Here is a 9,745-nt window from a genome sequence, read left to right on the forward strand (position 1 = left end):
ACCAGACACGCTGAGGTACTGAACACAGACTCCAAACAGAACAAGAACATTAGCCGGAGAACCAGGAAAAGACCAGAACCACCCGCCTGGAGCTGCTGATCTGAGCTGCAGGCAATGGCACAATGTGGAAACACGGTCATGGAGGGGTCCAGATCTCAGGTGGTTCTGTTCTGTTCAGATCAGGATGGTACGGTCTGGTTTGGAATGGTTCGGAACAATCTGGTCTGTCTCAAATGTAGACTGTACAGTGTGAGTTAGAATGGTTCAAATCGGTTAAAAATAGCAAAATCTGGTTCTGGATAGCAGAACCAGATTTATCGTTATCGCGATATCAAGCTGTGTTGGAAACTGCAACAGATGCTTACCTTAAATGTGGTAAAACAATCTTATGGCAGTATTCAACAAATCAAATAAATCCCTTTATATCATTGACCAATCAGATGGAGCCCTTTCATGTTGATGTTTGCCTCCTATGTAGACGAGGGTCATTTGGAGTATAATTTCAGTTATGTTGAATCTTATTTAAATTAAACTGTTATTTAAATTATTTAAATTTTGGTTGTTTCGCTATTTGTTCATCTATCGCAAGTTAAATTGTCATCGCAATATTGATCACTAATGTCGAGTTTTCCTCATATTGTGCAGCCCTAATTTGGACCAATGGTTCCAGATGTTTTGGTTCGGTTCACATCAGAATGGCACAGTCTGATAGAAGTAGGGCGGGTTTAGAACCACACAAATAGCTAAGTTTATTTTAAAACAATACAGAATGGTCTGGTTTGGTTCACATCAGAATGGCACAGTCTGATATAGCTTATGTTAGTTTAGAACCGGACAGTCTGGTTCAGAACAGTTCAGTTTGGTTTAGATTAATAAAAAATGGGTCAGAATGGTCTGGTTGGATTTGCATCAGAAGGGTACGGTCTGAAATGAATTGGGTAAGTGTAGTTCAGAATTGTACAGTCTGGTTCAGAACAGTTCAGTTTGGTTTAGATCATTACAGATTGGTTTAGGATGGTCTGGTTTGGTTTGCAACAGAATGAAATGGTCGGATATGAATTTGGTTATTGTTTAGAACTATTTGTTATGAATCCCAACAGTCCAAATTGGTTTAGAACAATGGTTCAGAATGGTCTGTTTGGATTTGCATCAGAATGGTTCAGTCTGATATGAATTGGGGTTGTTCAGAACCGGACAGTCTGGTTCAGAACGGTCCAGTTTGGTTTCGTTTAAGGCAAAGATGTCCAGAATTTGGGGCAGAAATGTCATAGTCTGCTCCGCTCAGCTGTACCATGATTCTCCCGTGCATACACAGGTTCTAATGCTGGACAGATGCTCACATTGTTGCTCTGTTGATCATATTTTCTGACCACCAACCCCCCCCCCCCCCCCCCCCCCCCCACACACACACACACACACTCACCCCCCACCACCACACCCACAGTGTGTACATTAACGGATGGGTTTGAGTCTCTTCATCAAAGTTTTCTGAATGGATGATCCTGCTCATCATGAACAGATCTCCCTATGACCAGAACCAAATCAATGCAACAAAAGGGGCAGAAAAAATGAAACCAGCAAATTGCTTCTCGAGCCTCTGAGAGCTTTGAAGTGCTGTTTCCATTCCATTTTGACCAAAATAAATGTGTATTTTTATTCCAGCGAGTGTCGGGAGGTTGCAAATGGGTTCGGAATAAAAGACAACATTTTGATTCAGAGGCCACTGGTGGCACACAAACCCTGTTTTTGATTTTCCGTGTGGGCTCATTGTAAGGCCACACCACTCGTGCCCCCCTATCACTGGTTGATCAAGTCAAAGATGATGACCCGCTCAGCGTTAATGCCTCTCTGCAGGCAGAGCTGTTCACTGTGAACCAAATCAAAGCCCGTCTGCTGCTGAATAGAGTCTGGTCCTGCTGTTGGAAGACTGCAGGCGGAATGGCTGACCTGCGGGTCCAGCTTCCAAACAAAGCCTGGAGAAAGCAGAGTTCACCCTCTGTTCTGCCTGGACTCACTGCAGAAGCGCAGAACGTCGCCTCATCTCTGAAGGAGGCGCAGCTGAACCGCAGAAGGATCTCCAGCAGAGCCTCTGCAGGAGCCTCTGTGATATTATTCAGTCAATCTGAGAGGCAACCTGACATTTCTTTCTCAATTAAAAAGAGAATGCCTCTCTCTGAGATCCCATCCGCCGAGGTGCAAACTGCTGAATACAAGAGTGGGGGCTTTTAGGAAGAAACGTTTTCTTTGCTGTAATCCACGTAAAAATCAGCTCTTTAATCTAATAAAGGCATCATGCCAGCGCTGCTCAGCAGGTGTTAGCAATTCTTGCAAGAAATGACCTGCATGCATGTTGATGCTTGTGCACAAACAACCCTTCTTAAAAATTGTCTGGCTAAGCACAAAAAAAGAATCTTTGTTTACCTGTTATTGCTATTTTGGGAGGACAAATCCAGTTACTACAGGATTACTTTGGTTTTCATACAAAATGCCCAATTTAAACCATTTTATGAGCACATTTTTTGTTATACTTCATCACTGTACAAAACATTGATGTCGGGTAATGCTACGCACACACTGGGGATGTGATGCCCGTGTTCAGCCCGTTAAGCTTTTAGTAGACGTGTTCACACTGGACTTTTGCAACCCGATGCAAACGCACGTATTGCAGTTGGAAGTGGCTTAGTGTAAAATGTCAATGAATTAAAGGGGACACATTCATACGTCAACACCATCTGAGTCTCTGACTGGTCAAAGTTCAACTGGTTTAACCTTTAATGGCTACGGGTTTTGTACATAGAGTCCAAAAACGGACTAAAAAATGTGCCTAGCAACACGTGAAATTGTACGCAGAAGCCTTAAACACTGGTATACTTGTGTTTACATTGACTTTTCGTTGGAATTGGTCGCTTAAATGCGCATTTCCACGCCCTTTGTGAACCAACCATACGAACCTTCACGCTTTGAAATTAAGAAGTCTTTTCTTTGGAGTTGCCAATGAGGTAAAATATTAAAGTTATCGCCAGTTAAAGATCAATTTTGGCAAAAATATTTAAAGAAAGAAATTTTAAGACAATTCTATTTTTAGTTTTGTTTACCATCCATCAAAAATGGGAAAGAAGCAGAGCATCAGGGTGCGTGGAAAAAGCGTCAAACGATATGAAAAGGGAAGTTTATGTCTTCTTTTTAATAGTTCTTTTTAAAAATAATGTTGCTTGCATTTTGCTTGTAGGCTGAGCTTTTAAATGGGGTGTTTCATAACTCACATAACTCAGGTCATAGTATTGAAGAACAGCGCTCCAGCACTGTTAGCCATCAAACAGAGTGTGTGCACAACTTACTTCCTCTGCATAGAGCAGTGAGTCATCTGCAAACAATCTGAACATTTTGCATTAGAGGTCTGAAGCTGGCTGAGCCCTCATACCCGAGGGGACAGGCTTCAGGATATCAAGAGCCAGAGCTCAGACTCACAGCGCCGTCTGCTGGTAGCAGACCCAATACCCACCGTCTTTGTCTCCGTGGATATTCCTGACCTTTATGGTCCTTTTAGGTGAATGTTTTTGACTGACACCAGCATCTTCTTCATCACTTTGACCTGACTGGTTTACTGAGCCATAAAAAACTTTGCTGTCCTCACTCCTGTCCTCCTCTCCATGTACTTTGGAGGGGGGGGGGGTCATCCGTCGGCCGCATTGTGGTCAACACCTACACAGTCAAATGTGTCCATCCTGGAGAGCAAACATTTTTCTCAAACAGAGCTGCTCACAGTTTCATCCACAGAGTCCATCAGGGCCCTGAAGCTCTCAGGGATGAAAAATGGCTTGGAGAGTGTGTGTCGTCTTTAATGTCCCCCCCCCCTTCAAGGTCTCCACGGCTCTTGCCTCACTTCATCTTCTTGGCATCTTTGTACACCGGCCAGGTCCAAAATGTCAAACGTTGCTTTCAAAGTTGCTTCCTCTGTTAGACCCTCATAAATTGTTGCAGCTTTTATGAGGGAAACTGGTAGAGCATAAAGGACACGGGCCCCCTCCTGCTCGTTTAAGGACTTTAATTTATTCCTGTTTCCATGGCAACTATCTCCTTGGTCTTTGCTAAAGCAGTCACCTGACAGAGGTCCATTAGTGAGTGAATGTGCTGCCTGCACGAACTGCATGTGTATTAGTGCAGGGAGACTTGCAGTCTAAATCTGTCAGGCTGTCATTTGGTCACCTTTAAGTGATGCCTTTAGTCTCCGCCTTCAGAGGCTCCGCTTCATTAAGACTGGCTGTGCTCTGACTTACGGCTTGCTGACAGACGGCTGCAGGTTTGTGGCAAGTAACTGTTGCAGGGCCACATCTTTGGTGATCCTGAGTCTGCCTTTGTTAAAACTCACCTCAAGAGTCAAACTTTCACGGCGCTCAAGAAATGCTGCTTCAAGCTAAACACCTACATGGAAAATCAAGAGTTGAGATGAGGGCATGCAGACTTCCTCTTAAAGTGAAAAAGAAAAAGAAATGATGAAGTGAAACGCAACAATCAAGGAGAAAACAAAGACAAAACACTGAAAGAAACCCAAATTCTGACATAAAATAAGGGCATAGATGTGTGTGGAGGCAGAGAGTAAAATGATGTTCAAACTCTTACTTTTTTCTTCCAAAACTCACAACGTGTCTAATCCAAATTACAAACAGGTTTACGAACATATTTAGAATTCAGGAAAATGATTTTGTGGAATTTTTTTGCTTCAACTTGTGGCATCAAAATCGTTCTTCTTTCTTCAGAACTTTGTTCAGAATGTTTTATGAAAAGTTGAGGCTATATTTGTAAAATGAGAACATAACTGAAACTCAGTTACTTACTGAAGAACCTTTTTCCAAAGCTTCTGCTGGGCTCTCCTGTCAGGTCATCGTTGTAAATGAGGAACTGGTCTCAACTGATCATCCAGGTAAAATAAAGGTCTTTGTGTGCAATACTTTTCACTTTGACTTGAGTCGAAAGACGCAACAGTGAGAAGAAAGATTCTTCCTTAATCTCTTAAAGCTACCTTTGTCTCAGTACAGTTTTTGACTTTACTAATTAAAGCTTTTCTTCTCAACAGACAGACTGTATTTAATTGTTGACGTTGGATTCCTGTCAGCTGGATTTGATATAATGATAAACTAATATATATTGATTGACATTGAAATACTGTTTGTATATTAATATAATAATAAATCATACACACAAAAACACACACACACTCCCCTGATGTTCAAGGATTTGAATGTCCTCAAAAGATCAACAGACTCAGAAGTTTACATTCAACCGGAGACGTTACCATGAAAGGAGACATGCTACATCAGTTCCAGCTACAACGCGATGTTTCAGACTGTGCTTCTGTTTGGTGGTGGCATCACAAAGCCATGAACCCAGCTTCCACCGTTAAACTCTGGAATGGAGTGGATTTGAAGGCCCGGAAATTCACGTCCTTCCGATCCGACAGACGTGGAAGCATTTCTTTAATGAAAATTCCCCCCAAATCTCCTGGAATTGTGTTTGCAGGATCTAAAACTGTGATGTCACTTCAGCTGCAGTGACTCTGGAACTCAAGAAGCGCAGGGGGTGGAGGTGTTTGATCCTCAGGATCTGCAGACGGGGAAACATGAAAAACAGAAATGTTAATTTAATTTCTGAGAGACGAAGCAAAGTTTAGTTCCGTTGAGATGCAAAGAAAAAAAAGAGACGTTCCTGATGTTTTTAGAGTAAAGCGAGATCTGATCAAATGTAGATAATGAAAACCTGATCAAAAATACACCCCATGATAAGGCGGAGGTCTTCAAGGTCGCGTCTGTAAATTCCTTCTTCGACTCGAGAGATGAAAAAGCTTTTGAACTTTTTTCCTCCATGTGAAGAGGCCATCGAAGATCTCCACAGAGTCAGCAGATACTGATATCAGACACCCTCCAGCGGGTCATTGGATCTAAAGCCAGATGGGGGGGCGGGGCGGGTGGTGGTGGTGGTGGTGGTGGGGGGGGGGGGGGGGTTGGTTGTCCGACCACACGAGGAGCCCGGCCTCAGGAGGGTCTTCAAGACAATCTGTGTCAGCCTGTGGTGTTTGTTTGTATGATGAAGATGATGCTGAACTGTGTTTGTCTGAAACAGATCTGCTGCTTCTCCCCGATGAAGAACGCGACATGACGAAGATGTGATGAGGCTCATCAGGAAGTTTGAGACCACAAATCTGAGCAGGAACTTGACGAAGATCAAAGGACGAGATGAAAAATGTCAAACATCATTTAAGGAAAAGAGGAGGATAAAGCTTATAAAAGGAAGAATGTGATCAAACCGATGATAGAAGCCTGGGGTGAAGGATTGAAGATAAACATTTTAGTAAGACTCTTTGTCTTTCTCCTTTGTCCAGTAGTTGGTCTTTACATATTTTTTTAGTTCATTCGTGGAGGTTACAGCGTTCCTTCTAGAGTTTCTGGTGACCATGTAAAGGCCGTGTCCCACAGCCACTACGTACATTTTGCACACGTTGCATGGATGAAAACGGGTCATACGTGGACATATGTGGAAAGGTCGTTAGCAAAAATCATGCACAAGATTTACGTGACAGTTGCGTAGAAACTACATAAAATACGCGTAAACTGTGTAATTCTCAACCAACCAAAGAGTTTTAACAGCTCAAAACCAAACTCATGTATGAGACCCTTCAGCTGAAACCCGGACATCTGTGCACATCAACAAACGCAAGAAACACTCGTGAATTACATATTTATGTATCATGAAAAACCGAAAGAGGCTGTGTGACGTGACCCCGTGGTGATTGTCCTTTAGGTTGATGGGAGGTCCCACTGATTCGCTTCTGTTCAGACATTTCTATCTTACGAGTTTACCATTCGTGGTTTCATAAATTTACACTATTATTTTCCATCCTGCTGTTTGCATGAACACAAATACATTTAGTCGCTTTCTCAGTTTAGTTGTGTGTGTCATTCCGTCCACTCCCACCCCAAAAAGGTGACAAAATACATGCTATAATTATCAGAATTAATTAAAAGTAACAAACATCAACCCAATGTCAGTGACCAGCCAATAAGGCTGCAGACCCCCCCCCCCTCTTCCTCTGGCTGACAGACAAAGAAGACGTAGAATAAATATGCTGTTTGATAAGACAAAAACGTTTCAAATTCTAATGAAGAGTATATGAAATTATTTTCCTTTAAGGTATCCCATTATTAAATGATAAATATTTTGGTTAAAAAAATCAATTCAGCCAAATTGATGATTCTGTAGTGTTTTTGTTCCATTACCATTCAGAGAAATTTTAATTTGATAAAATATTTACAACTTGAAAAACCACATATTTATTTGTTGGCATTTTCATTTGTTGTTATTTCACAGACTGTGAGGATTCTGGAGCAGCGGAGGAAGACTGTGCGTTCATCTTCATCCCTAATTAGGCAGCATGCAGTCGGAGTGATGACAGGAAAACACTGACATCTGCAGCTCAGAGAAACGCTGGAGGAAAGAATCCAGGAGGGAAACTGACGCGTCTGGCTCTAAATTATTATTTTTAAGGTTCGTAATGTTTCACTTGCTTTTTTCAGCGTAAAACAAGAAAGAATGAAGCAAAAACTGAAGCTGTGCGGGAGACTAAAAATAAATGCTATTAGAAATGGTCCAGTTTCATGGCGAAAAATACTTTGAATAAATGTAGGTTAACAAATAAATGTTGGAAATAAAACATTAAAATAGAATCCAATCTTTCGCACGCGGGTTAGTTTTTAGTTATAAAATTACTTTCGAAATAAAATAAACAAAATTTAGTTAAATTCGAAATTAAACAAGTCTAAAAAATAACTGAATATTTAAATAAATAGCTAAATATTTAAATAAATAAAGAAAGAAATATTTAAATAAATAAATAAATTTGATCCAAGACTTAAAAAAACACATTTTCTGATGACAGAAACACCGTTTTTTGTTTGATTTTCCCCCGCCTTGACTTGTTTTTGCTTGCAGTCTTTGGACCGGACCGGCGCGCACGTGCGGCCCCGTGCTTGCTGCGGCTCCGCTGCGGGGGGTGGGGGCGGCAGGGAGTCTGACCCAGTTGTCACGCGACGGCATGTTGAAGTGAGGGGGCGCAGAAACCGGACAGGTCACTGTGCACGCGGGGGCAGCGCCCTGAGATTTGAAGATTTTGTGCGCGTGTGGGGTTCGTGAGCTCAGATTAGGCTTTAATCCTGCGGCGGCCTTTAATATTCCTAATGTGACTTCATCTATTGGCTCAAAATGGGACAGATGTCAAAACCTGCTCAATCTGAGCCCCCCGACAGGCCCGAGCACCGGAGCCCCGTTAAAGTGGGTCACGGACCGGGCTGGCTCCCGGTGCGCGTCCACTCTGAAAATTAAAAGAAATTAAAGAAGAAGTAGAAACGCGCGTGCACAGTCTGAAAACCCCTTTGCCGGTGGTGGCACTACCGAACACGCGCGTGAATAGGCCTGAATAGCGCGTGCTTGGACAAATCAGAGAAGAGGAGGAGAAAGGAGGCCCTGCACGGTGAAGTCTGCGCGGCGCGTGCGCTTTTCCTTCCCTGATCATCACACTCACGCAGCCGCTAGCTCGTGCGTCTTTTCTGTAGCGCCTACCTTCATTGTTTTATTTTAATCTTCCCCATTATGTTTATATCATTGATTTATGTTGGTATCCGTTTATGCCTATTTCATTCTAAATGCGCGCACGTGTCGATATACACGTATATAGACTTCTTGAATATTGCCATTTTAATCAAATTCTAAAAATGTAAGTTTTTTGAGCTTTTATTCCTTTTTTCTGCGACCACTGCCGCTGCTTACGTCATTGGCCGCGCTGACACGTCAGAGCGTGGAGCTCCAGCGGCCTCTGCTGGACAAACGCCGACACTGCAGCAACCGCAGAAACGGACAGTGGATGAAGACACTACTTTGATCTCAACGTAATTTAATCTTCAGTTTGACAGAGTTATGAAACAGCTGTGTCTTTTTCAGACAAAATGCAGATGAGATCGCATCTCTTTAAAGCAGTTTGCGAGGGTTCAATAACTTTCTGTTTGGATGAGTCTGTGCAGCAGAACTTTAGACTCACTGCAAACAAGTGAGTCAGTCAAACATGTTTGACCTGAGCTGGAAGAAGTCAAGTCTACATGCAGGCGCTACATAGAGTCAAATAAACCTACCATGTTTATTTAATTTCAAAATGATTTCATAATGGTATTGGTCGATTCCATTACTAACTTGCCTCAGACAGATCGATCTGGTTGAATTGCAGGACCAATCAATGTATCAATTAATTGTTAATGGTTACACCCCGGTTATTTTCTGATTCTGAATTAAAGTTTTGTCAGTAAAACAAGATCCTGTCCACCACGACAGACCAACGCCAAATTGTTGGCCTCCATAAAGTGTCTTAAATACATCGGAAGCAGCTGCTCTGCATGGCCGCTCAAATAAAAGCCCTTTGCTCAGCTCTGATGATGACAAAAGCTGATGACAAAAGTCTCTGGAAAGTTTCTTTGAGGAGAAAGGAGCCAGTGAAGAAACCGAGGATGAGCCTTTGATTTCAAAGAGAAAGAAAGCTGCTTTTTAGCAGACATTTGCCCTCAAAATATGGATTTAATACAACAGTCGTCTCCACGTACCATCCTTACTTTGCATAATATGCAGCGACTGACTCTAACAAATACACTGCTAACAACGTTGCCTATGGTGAATTCAGGATTATTATATTTACGAAATACCAATTTTA

Source organism: Oryzias latipes, chromosome 9, assembly GCF_002234675.1.
Source record: "Oryzias latipes chromosome 9, ASM223467v1".
In the NCBI taxonomy this organism is placed as follows: Eukaryota; Metazoa; Chordata; class Actinopteri; order Beloniformes; family Adrianichthyidae; genus Oryzias; species Oryzias latipes.